The sequence below is a fragment of the Lactuca serriola genome, chromosome 5, assembly GCF_051521515.1.
Source record: "Lactuca serriola cultivar US96UC23 chromosome 5, Lser_US96UC23_V15, whole genome shotgun sequence".
In the NCBI taxonomy this organism is placed as follows: Eukaryota; Viridiplantae; Streptophyta; class Magnoliopsida; order Asterales; family Asteraceae; genus Lactuca; species Lactuca serriola.
The window spans coordinates 279,515,599-279,526,962 of NC_136412.1; the positions used below are offsets into that span (position 1 = coordinate 279,515,599).

The 11,364-nt window shown below is 29.7% G+C and overlaps 1 long non-coding RNA gene across 1 annotated transcript; it reads right to left on the bottom strand.

The window, feature by feature from the left end:
• Positions 1-410: 410 nt before the first annotated feature.
• On the bottom strand, positions 411-1,399 carry LOC145051656 (uncharacterized). Its single transcript, XR_013683755.1, has 3 exons — positions 1,246-1,399; positions 991-1,103; positions 411-616 (listed from the first exon to the last, which is right to left on the bottom strand). It is a non-coding gene; the product is annotated as an uncharacterized LOC145051656 (long non-coding RNA).
• Between the last annotated feature and the right edge of the window lie 9,965 nt (positions 1,400-11,364).

Sequence of the window (11,364 nt, forward strand, 5' to 3'; positions counted from 1 at the left end):
AGGTATTACTAAGTGGCATTTTATGGTTGTATTAAAAGTAAAAAATTTACCATCAATTTTTGGAGCGTTACACAAGTGTTGTTCAAGGGAGAAGATAACGAAGGGTGGAATTAATCCAACTACACATAACACGTATGTTTATTACTTAAACATCATAAAACATTTCCGACCTTAAGTATTTTTTTTGTTCTATTTACCAGGGATGGATTTAAAATTAAATATATTGGTGGACTATAGGTGTTGATTAAGCTCCCATGTAGGGTTGTAATTCACTCCAAGGGTGTACCTGTGTTGAAACATGGTCTATGAAAAGTATTCCATGGGTTAAAGAATTTATACCTTCGAAACTTTCGTAATCAATGAAACAAAAAAGAGAGAGAAGGATTCCAACAGAATTCATATGTCTTCATTTATACCAGCTTAATGTATATACAATAAAAAATAAATAACTGTAACAATACAAAATTAATAAAATGTGCTTAGAGTTAACAAACTCCTAACTAACTAAAAACTAGTTGGATACCCCCGGTGCAAGCTTGTAAGCATTGAAGTACACCAAGATTGGAAACAACGGTCGCTGTCGAGCACTTTGAATTGATTTCGTAAAGATATTTGCCTTTTGATCAATTTGTTGGAACATGAAACAAATATCTATCAATACACACATAGATACAAAACAACATGAAATAACATTGTACTTTCGATTCTTTGACAATAGCATTGTACTTTTGTTTCTTTGACAATATTATCCAATGAAATAACTTTTGTAATAACCATTACAGATGGATTTCGGTGTCCATACAAAAAATAATTAAGCGTATTATTAATTAAATATAACAAAAAAACATACTAAAATTATCAGCACTATACAATAGGTAAGTAAATCTGAAATATTTAAAATGATTCGTCAAGTTAGAGTCAAAACGATTTTGAAAAATTGTAAATATAATTCAAAATTTTAAATATATTTAATCATAGATAAGAAATTACCACAACATCTGATTATCTCCTATTTGACTTTGTCTGAGAGGTAAAAAGAACTCCTATTGCTTCATCTTCAAACACCCACGAACATTTCTTCTGATTAACCACTCCAATTTCCACTTCAAACACCCACAAATAGGTAAGTATTCCTAAGCTTCCGTTTTCTTAATCTTTCGCTGATATTTTTCACATATATATCACCCTAACTTTGTTCTCTATCATAAACGATATCTACAATAATTTGCTAAAGCCATCACTTACCTCTCAGTGGTATTTAACTCTGATATGCGATTCTTTCCTCTTCGATTTTTCTAATTGCGTTGAACTCCTCTGTTAGGGTTAGAATTAGGTTTCATTTTCCTCTTCGATTCTTTCCTATTTTATTTCCTTGCGGGTTGTTCAGTGGAAATGGACAAAGTAGTTCATACAATGTAGTTAATTAAAGGCCTTCACTACAAGAAGTAAATGTATAATTATTAAATTTATTATTTTTTAATTATACCCAGAACTATACAATATAAACAAATATCATATTTTGATTGTTACATTTTTTTAACTGTAAATATATTTAATTGATTTTTTTGATAAAAATATGGATACATGAATAAACAAATGCTTATTTTATATGTAGATTTTTAATAAAAAAAATTATTAATTTTTATGTTATTACTACATATGCTAATCTGTGAAAAAAAATAATTAAAAATCTTGATGCATTTTATTAATATAGTAAATAAAACAAAATTGTCTACTCTTTTACTTTTTTTTATTAAATCACATTTTATTCATCATGTTGATGTTGATTTATAATTTATTTTCTTGGCCTTATATTTTGTTATATTAGCAGCATGTTTATTTACTACGTGTATTAATGTCATTTTAGGGAATATTTTAGTTTTATTATTTGAAGCATATCACTCTATTTATATAAGAGATATCAGTTTCTCCTTAAATATGGCCAAATATTTGAGATAATGGTTTGAATTTTAAATTTTAATTCACCAATGAGGCAATTAGGGCCATTAGTTGTATTTGAGTCGTATGTATTCCACTCTTAGATCAAATTGTGGTAATCATCTCCCCCAAATAGAAATCAAATATTATATAGTTATATAATGACATTTTTCACTCTAACCGTATGATTTTGAATTGTTCATGGTTTGCCTATTTTACCTGATCCATATTACTTGTTTGTGTCACATGTGTTTAAGAATCATTAATTTTTTCACAAACAGGAACATGGCTCAAAGCACATATGCTAATTGTAGCAACGCTATGTCCTCCATCATCTACTCTGAAAAATGACGATTTCCTTCATAAGTTGATTTTCATGCTATTATTGATCTCCAACAAGTAGATGAGGTTTATATACTTAACTTTCATTTATTAAATATACATTGTGTCAAATAGTTTTTGGATTATCTTTACCCTCTATTTCATTTACTTTTTTATTGTATAATTTAAACTTACATTAATATTTTATAGAAAAAAACATTCATTGTTGTCAATACGATTAATCATGTATGTACTGATGTGGAATGGTTGTACTAATTCTCTAGAGAAAATCATAAAAGTCGTTTTAATGCATGAGGACCAAAAGCAATATAAAGAAGTTTTTTATTGTTACACTTCAACTTGCATGAACAAAGACATATCTGTTGTTCCAAGGTTTTTAATAATTCTTTTATACATATATTATAATCTTTGGTTTAATTTTCTAAATTTATATTACTGAAATTGTTTATATTAATGGTTTTAGTTTCAAAATAACTATTAGAGTACAAGGCTTTATCGGTGTGGTGTCACTAACGTTATTTGATCGTGACGCAAAGAAACTTCTAGAAAAAACCGCATAAGAGTTGTTTCAAAAGTTTAATGAGGTTATCGATATTAACTTCATTTACATAAAACTAATATTTACTTTTTGTCTATAGATTTTTATAACCGTTCATTTTTTTAGGAGGGTAATATAGAGATTTATATATCTGCTTTAAATGTACTTTTGGATAAAAAGTTGGCGTTCAAAATTCAAATTTCACATTATAATTTGAAGAACAAAGTTTATGGTTATGTAATCTCAAAGTTCACTGCTGATAATACAATCATTGCTGAATTGGGAAAAAAATATTTAGCATCGAAAAGGTAACATTCGTTTACGAAGAATACTACAAACACAACACTTATTAAAATTCGTTTTTTATATTTCATTTTATCGACTAACATATTTCTATGTACTATAAATGTAGGCGTCATATCTGATTCGTTTAAGGTTTTATCGGCAAAATTGAAATCTTAAGACACATTAAATTGGAAGCTTTTAATAATAATATAACTAAATCTAATATTTTTAGTACTTTAAAATATTATTAACTTTTAGATTGACATATGAATTTTATTTTCTATATTTAGGATGTTGTTTCGTTTACTGGTGATAGTGTCAGACCCACTTCGAATCTTGATAAAAGTATTGCAACAAGTCCACTAACTAAGCAGACATCCTTTAAGAAGGTGTCTGAACATGAAGAATTAAAATGCAACCTGGAAGATATTTACGATGTTGATAATTTGGAAACAATATCCTCAACCAAACGACCATCATCATCAATGACAGATTGTACTTCTGGAGAAGGCAACCCAAAACTGTTAATTCCAAAACAAGAAAAATAATATATCATTTTCATGATTTTGTTTGAGTAGTTTGGTGATTTGAGTACTATTGATTTCAAATTATGTTTACATACTATTTGAGTTTTGATGACTTTGTTTCATATTATTCGTTTTTGGATTAGAATTTTGATCATTTGAATACATTTTGGGTTTTATAAATGTTGAATTATTCATCTATTTGCTTTTTGGGTTTAAACTCAGATGAATTTAGATTTTTAATTATTTTTTTACTTTATTATATTGTTTGAATATGAATTTGTCAACATTGTTACAATATTATTTATTACAACATCAATATAAATATTAGTAAACTACCATTTTTTATGAAATTGTAAACTTTTATAAATTTTTTACCCTTTTAAAACAATTATTTATTATTCCTTGTGAGTTTATTGATAAATTTATTAATAAAAATTTACCAATGAATTATTATTATCTTTTAGATAATAATTTTAGATAATAATAATATCCTACAATTTTACAGATTTAAATAATAAAACTCATTACAATGACGCTAAAAAGAGACGAAGACTAAGACATTTGTATTTACAAGATTGAATTTTCTATGTCTAAAAAAGAAACTTTATTTCAACCTCTAAAGCAATAAAGACTTTTTATTGTGTTTCGCTTATACCTCTTCTACCTTTAGATCAAACTGCTTACGTCATCTTGAGCAATGTTTGGTCAAACACGTTGTCCATCAATGTTTCCGTTCAAACCTTCACCGATTTCCTCTATCCCTAAAATAAAATTCAAAATTCAAAATTCAAATAATCCCCGAATTTAAAGGCGTAATTTATTCACTAACCATCTTATATGTTTGCAAATCAACATCATATATCTTCTTAATTATTCTATTTCTTTCTTGGTGTACATCCATGGTACCAAAATTTATCAAAGGCAAAATAGTCACCTTGCATTTAAATCTTATTAAAATATAATTATTTCCAGTTTTGAAAGTACTAATCAGTCTGATACATTCGTTTATTTAAGGATGTTTTATACATTTTTTATTAGATATTTATCTTTTTTATAAATTCACATCCTATTTTTAGTTTATTTTTAGTATGATTTATTTTAATGCAAAATATGATAATTATATGCTTAAATTGGTTATGATTTAGCTATTTTTGTTATTATATTTGAAGTTTAATGAATATTTTATTAATTATTGAGCTATGGACTGATTTTGAAGCAAATACCAAACATGCCATTTCCTGATCATATATAGATTCAAGAGTCCTGCAATATGTTAATTTAAGATGAACTTAACTATGATCCCCTATTCTTGAAGTTCAGTATCAAGATTTGCATTCCAAATTAAATGTCGAGCATAAAAATGTTTATAACACCATTATGAATGTAGTTAACAACAAACTATGGTTATGGAGGAACCAGAAAAGCATTTATTTCAAAAATCTTGTCTACTGCTATTAAAGGTGAAATTGTTATTAATGTTGCTTTAAATGGAATTGCAACACTCTTGCTTTTTGGTGGTAGGAAAACTCATTCAAAGTTTAATATAGTAATTAACCAGAATGATGATTCGTTTTGTTCAATTGCGCTAGAGGATGATCTTGCTACACTACTGATCAAATCCAAACTTATGATTTGGTATGAAGCTCCGATGCTGCACCGTCATTATTTTGAAGCATTTGATATGACACTTAGAGACATTATCCGTTCATCGGATAGGGATAAACGATTTAGAGGCAATACCATTGTATTTGGAGGTGAGTTTAGACAAATTCTTCCAATAATACAAATAGCCAATCGTTACATTCATCAAGGTTATGGTGGGAATGTATAGTTTTACACTTAACAGTAAACATGAGACTTCAGGATGGTTGTTCAACTAATGATTTTGATGAGATACAAGCATTTGCTGAATGGATTCTAAAAAATTGGTGAAGGTAATATTGGTTGTCCTAATGATGGTGAAGCTGAAGTTGAATTTTCAGAAGACGTTATCGCTTGCTCTATAGGTGACCATATTCATTTATTTGTATTAGTCATTTATCCGTCTTTTGAAAACCATCTTGATGATCCATCATATTTTCAAGATAAACCTATTTTGGTCCTTACAAATGAGGAAGTCGATGATATAAATGACTACTTATTAGGATTGATGAAAGATGAATGAGAAACTTATTTGAGTTCGGATTCTTTATGTGAGACAGAGTCAACAGATTGTTTTGAGAAATTAGTTCACTCTCCGGATGTACTGAATGTTTTTAAGGCATCTGGAATTCCCAATCTTAAACTTACACTGAAATAGGTGTTTCAGTCATGCTGCTTCGTAATATTAACCAAACCAAAGGTTTATGCAATGGTACAAGGTGACAAGTTGTTAGACTTGGAAAACATGTCATTGACGCACATATTATAGGTGATAGATTCTTCAGTTAGACTACTTATATACCTCACATGAAATTAACTTCGTCTAAAAGAAGAAGCCCCTTTCGTTTTCAGCAAAGGCAATTCTCCATACCTTTTTGTTTTTTTATGACCATTATCAAGAGCTAGGGACAATCATTATCAACTGTTGGATTGTATTTGTATAGACTCATCTTCACTTATGGTCAGTTATATATAGTTGTTTCTCGCATGACAAATAAAAAAGACTTGAAGGTACTTATATGTGACGAGGAATGTCGTTCAACTAATAAAACAAAAAATATTGTCTACAAAGAGGTCTTTCAACAAAATGTTTTTTTATTGTGTTGGCTTTTTATAATTTTATATGTTCATCTGCGTTTTACGTGAGCCAAAATGCTTTTTATAACTTTATATGTTCATCCGTGTTTTACGTGGGTTAAAATCTAGTTTTAATACATTCAAATATTTAGTTTCCTTCTTGAATAATAAACAAAATATCAAAAAATAATAAAAATCACATTTTTGGATATTGGATATCGGAAACCTAAGATATGCAAAATTTATAAAATTATTATCTAAATATGAATCCGAAAAATCTGATATATGAACTTCGATAATCCAAAATTTTAGATAATGTTTATCGTATTTACCTATTCGAGTATTTTTTTTAACACCCTTAATTTAAACTCAATCCAATATTTGATGGTAACATAATTATTATAAAGTACAAATAAGATAGAAAAACATTAGACGTACAATTATTTTGGTGTTTCTAAATTTTTTAACGAAAACTAAATAAAAATTAAGAATTATTGTCCTTGTTATTGTTATTTATTATAACTTGTTTTACATTCTATGAAAATAACAAAGAGGTCGTGACTACTGATTTATGATGTTATCTTTTTTATATTATTAGTGAGGTAGCGGTCATAAATCAGTAAACAAAAGATTGTGACTTCATATATGATTGTGACTTCATATATGACATTTATTTTTTTCTATTCCAAAGCATTTCTACTTGTTTCTTTTCCATATTTATCATTTTCTCGATTGGCAAAGGAAACATGAGTACATGACAATCAATTTTAAGAAATTGATCGATGCGGGATTTTCGTTTTTATAAGTTTAGAAAATTTCAGTAAATTGAAATACGCTGAAATCCACCATACCAAACGTTTATTATTTGGTTTGTAAATTTGAAAGGATAGATAATATAAATTACGCTAAAATGATCTAAGTAACCTTTACTAAATTTTGTAAAGACATAAGTTCAAAAATGGTCCCTATGGTTTTTGAAAATCTAAAATTTAGTCTTTAATTTTTAAAAACCTCACAAATGGTCCCTAAGGTTTCAAAACTTTTAACAAATAATCTTTTTCGTTAACTCTATTACCTTTTGGTAAAAAGACATTTATGTGTTTGCTGACTATTTATGAACTTTTGCCCTTATTTAAATAATAATAATAATAATAATAATAATTTAATATTAAAAGTCTCTCTCTCTCTCTCTCTCTCTCTCTCTCTCTCTCTCTCTCTCTCTCTCTCTCTCTCTCTCTCTCTCTCTCTCTCTCTCTCTCTCTCTCTCTCTCTCTCTCTCTCTCTCTCTCTCTCTCTCTCTCTCTCTCTCTCTCTCTCTCTCTCTCTCTCTCTCTAACCCATCTTATTTTTGTGACTTTCGGTTCCCCTTTTGCTTCTACTCTCTTCTCCCCTTTCTTGATTAAGCCTTTTGACAGCAATAACAAAAGGATTAGTAGTTTCATCGATCCAACCCTTGAAAACCGATTCAAAATCGCCTTCATCCAGGTACACTATCCGACCGGATTAGGTCGACTTCATCGAGATGAAGCTCGATTAGACCCATGGAATGAAATTGGTTATCCCAAAATAGGTCGACTATAAGCGTGAAGTTATGCGACTTGAGGAAACATTTTTTGCTTCAGTATTCTTCCGAAAACCACATCCACGTTTTTCAGTTGTGGTGGATTCACTGTCTTCGACACCACGGGAAACCTCGTCTTTCGAGTCGACAACTACACCAATGCTAACAAGGTCGATATTATTCTCATGGATTCCTCTGACCACTCTCTCCACATCATTCGGTGATATATTTGTAATCTGAAATAAGTTTGCAAATCCAAGAGAAGGTCTAAACCCATGGTGCTGCAACAGTTTTTGAACCACGATGGGATCATCTTCAAGGTTTACGTTGCTAACGACTACGTTAAATGTGTGATATGGAGTTCGTTGTCGGATCTTTCAAAGGAGGCCATAGAGAAGATGGCATCAGAATCCGGTGGCATTATAAGTTTCTCATGGATATCAGGTTGATATAAATTACTTCCCCGGTTATGAGAATTTGCCTTTTTATGAAACTGTCATGATTGATTTCTTCTTGGATGTAAAGAAATTACAGGAGTTGGAGAAGATGAAAAAGAAGGAGATCGACAACAAGATTGATGAAACAAAAGTTTATTTTCCATTTTATTTTTGAGTATTGGTGTATGATCGAGTGAATCGATGGGGATTTCTAGTTTATATTTGTTTTGCAATTAGTTTGAACAAACAAATTAATAATAACCAAGCCAGAAAGTCAAAGGTAGGGTTAGTCGTGGATTCAAGAATAAGTAGGATTTGTCAATTTCTGGGGATAATGATTAAAGAGGAAGAATGTTGAACATTGAGAATTAGGTTGGGTCTCATGTTTTTTGCGCGCGCGCACACACACAGAGAGAGAGAGGGAGAGAGAGACCTTTAATATTAAATAATAATTATTTTTTAAATAAGGGCAAAATTTCATAAATGGTCCCTGTGCTAGTGATAAGAAAGAAATGTCCTTCACTTAACGGCCAAAAGCTAAGGGAGTTAGCGAAAAAGACCATTTGTTAAAAAGTTTTAAAATTACAGGTCTATTTGTGAGGTTTTTAAAAATTAGGGACTATATTTCAGATTTTTGAAAACTATAGGGACCATTTTTGAAGTTTATGAGAGAATTACCATTACTGTCTTTTTATATTTATGATATCATATAATTAATTTTTTTAAATAAAAGTAAGAGTAAAAATACAGTTTGGACCATGTGGTTTGCACAATTCATCAATTTTGGTCATATTATTAATTATCATTGAAGGTCCTTATTGCACTGTTTGGTAACAGACTTGGTCGTTAGGACTGTTGTAAGAAATGTTTTAATGATAGGTGTTATTACATAAAATGCTACGAGATGCATTGCCAAAGAGAGTAGATTGATATAAATAGTGATGTTTCTGTGATGCAATAAGTATGCCCTTATACTTGTTCATTATATCAAAAAATGTGTAAAGTTTAGTTAGAGATTTGTGAAAGAAAGCAATATTTTACATTGAGAATAAATCATGGATATAAAGCTTGTCAAAATCGGAGTTCGTATGAGAAAGTTATGATCATTCAAAGTTAAGGTAAACGTATGTTGATATTCTAACAAAGTCAAAGTCAAAGTCAAACGGTCAAATTTCGGCGCTACGCGGCACTTGGATCTAGTTATGCGGCTTGAAGACAAAGTGGGCTACAAGGATACATGTCAGTTGGAGAGTGACACGTGGCAAGTACGGAGCTTGAAATGCAAACACGGCATAGGCACATGTCTGCCTTGACATGGCGACCAGAGTTATGTATATGTTTTTTTGTTGCTTGTTGTATGTTTGGTTCAACGAATGCTCTAGGCAGTTACATGACGTATTGCTTATGGAAGGACATGTCTGCCGCGACATTGCGGCCAGAGTTATGTATATGTTTTTCTGTGACTCGTTGTATGTTTGTTTCAACGAATGCTCTAGGTAGTTACATGACGTATTGCTTATGGAAGGACATTTTAACAACGATGTACATGAATCGATACCAGAGCGAGATATAATAGTTTATTTCATTATTCATATTATCGTGTTTTATAGCGTAATTATGAAGGGTTTATAAAACCTAGTTTATAGGAGTTGTGAATATATAGGATAAAGTTTGTGGTTTACGGGTTTAAAGCATTTGATGGTTATATTATGGAACTGGAATAACTTTGTAACAAATGGTTACCGAGTTTAGTTAGTGGTCATGTATTTGATCATTTTTGTTAATATATAGTGAAATTAGACAAGTTCTAATGAGCTTGATATATTTTACAAATAGGTCTGAACAAATGATGAATTCGAAAAAAGCGAAGAGTTAGAGACCAGAAGGATAGTTAGTCTTCACTAGCTAACCAATATTATGATTAATGGTTTAAAACCTGTAAGGTCTTGAATGGTTGAGAGTTGTGAACTAATATGATTGAACGTTATAGTAAGTTATTCCTATGTGAAATAATGAGTCGGTTGAACTGCATTATAAATAGGTCATATAAATTAAATAAGGTTTTTTCCATAAAATACCTTATATTTTGTTTTTTTTTTCTTTCAAGACCTAAAACTTTTAGCTTTTCCGAAAAAGACCCAAAGTTTACTGGAAACGTGTTATTTTGGACCCTAACAGGTCACCAACAGGTAAACTAACTGATTTTTTTTCATAAAAGACCCTACATTTTGTATTTTTTTCCGGTTTAGACCGAAAATGTTTTTTTTTTCAAATGAATCTCAAATACTATTGTTTTTGCTTTATCAAGTTGTATCCATGAAATGTTATGTGCTCATTAAAAGCCGTATTTCATTGGATTTGGATGATCATTTTGATTCTCTGTTGGAGTTATGCCATTTGTCTAAAATTTTTACGGTTCGAAGAATCAAGAATTCGAACCCTATTCGCTATGGTCCTAACTCCTAAGTAACATCTATGAACTAGATTTGTACATTTCTCATTAACTAGACATATTATGAATTAAGACTCAATAATAAAAGATTTAAAAACGCATCATTTATAACAACTTTCTAGAAAATATTTATCGATGAAGTAGTGACATTGTTAATGTAATATAATATAATTAAAACTTCATTTTAAAATAAATTAGATGAGGTAAGAATAGAGAGAGTACCCTTTCAGAAACATCATGATATGAATAGAGAGAGTTCTAAATTACTCTAACTTTGTTTAAATTTGAAATTAGGATTCTACGTTTTTTGAATAACTAATATAAATGAAATTCAAATTTGTTCACTGATTTTTCAGGATATGACTTGTATCCAAATTCAGATTGAGATGATGAATATGAGCCGAAAATAAAAATTGAGGGGTCATATGAGAATGACATGTGGCATTTAATGAGTTTAGAAAAGTGACATGTGGCTATAAAGGATTCTTTTATTAGAGAGGTAGATAATTTTGTTAATAAAGGTTTTGGAAAATTAAGTCATCATCTTCTCTCTTTCTTCTGTCGGC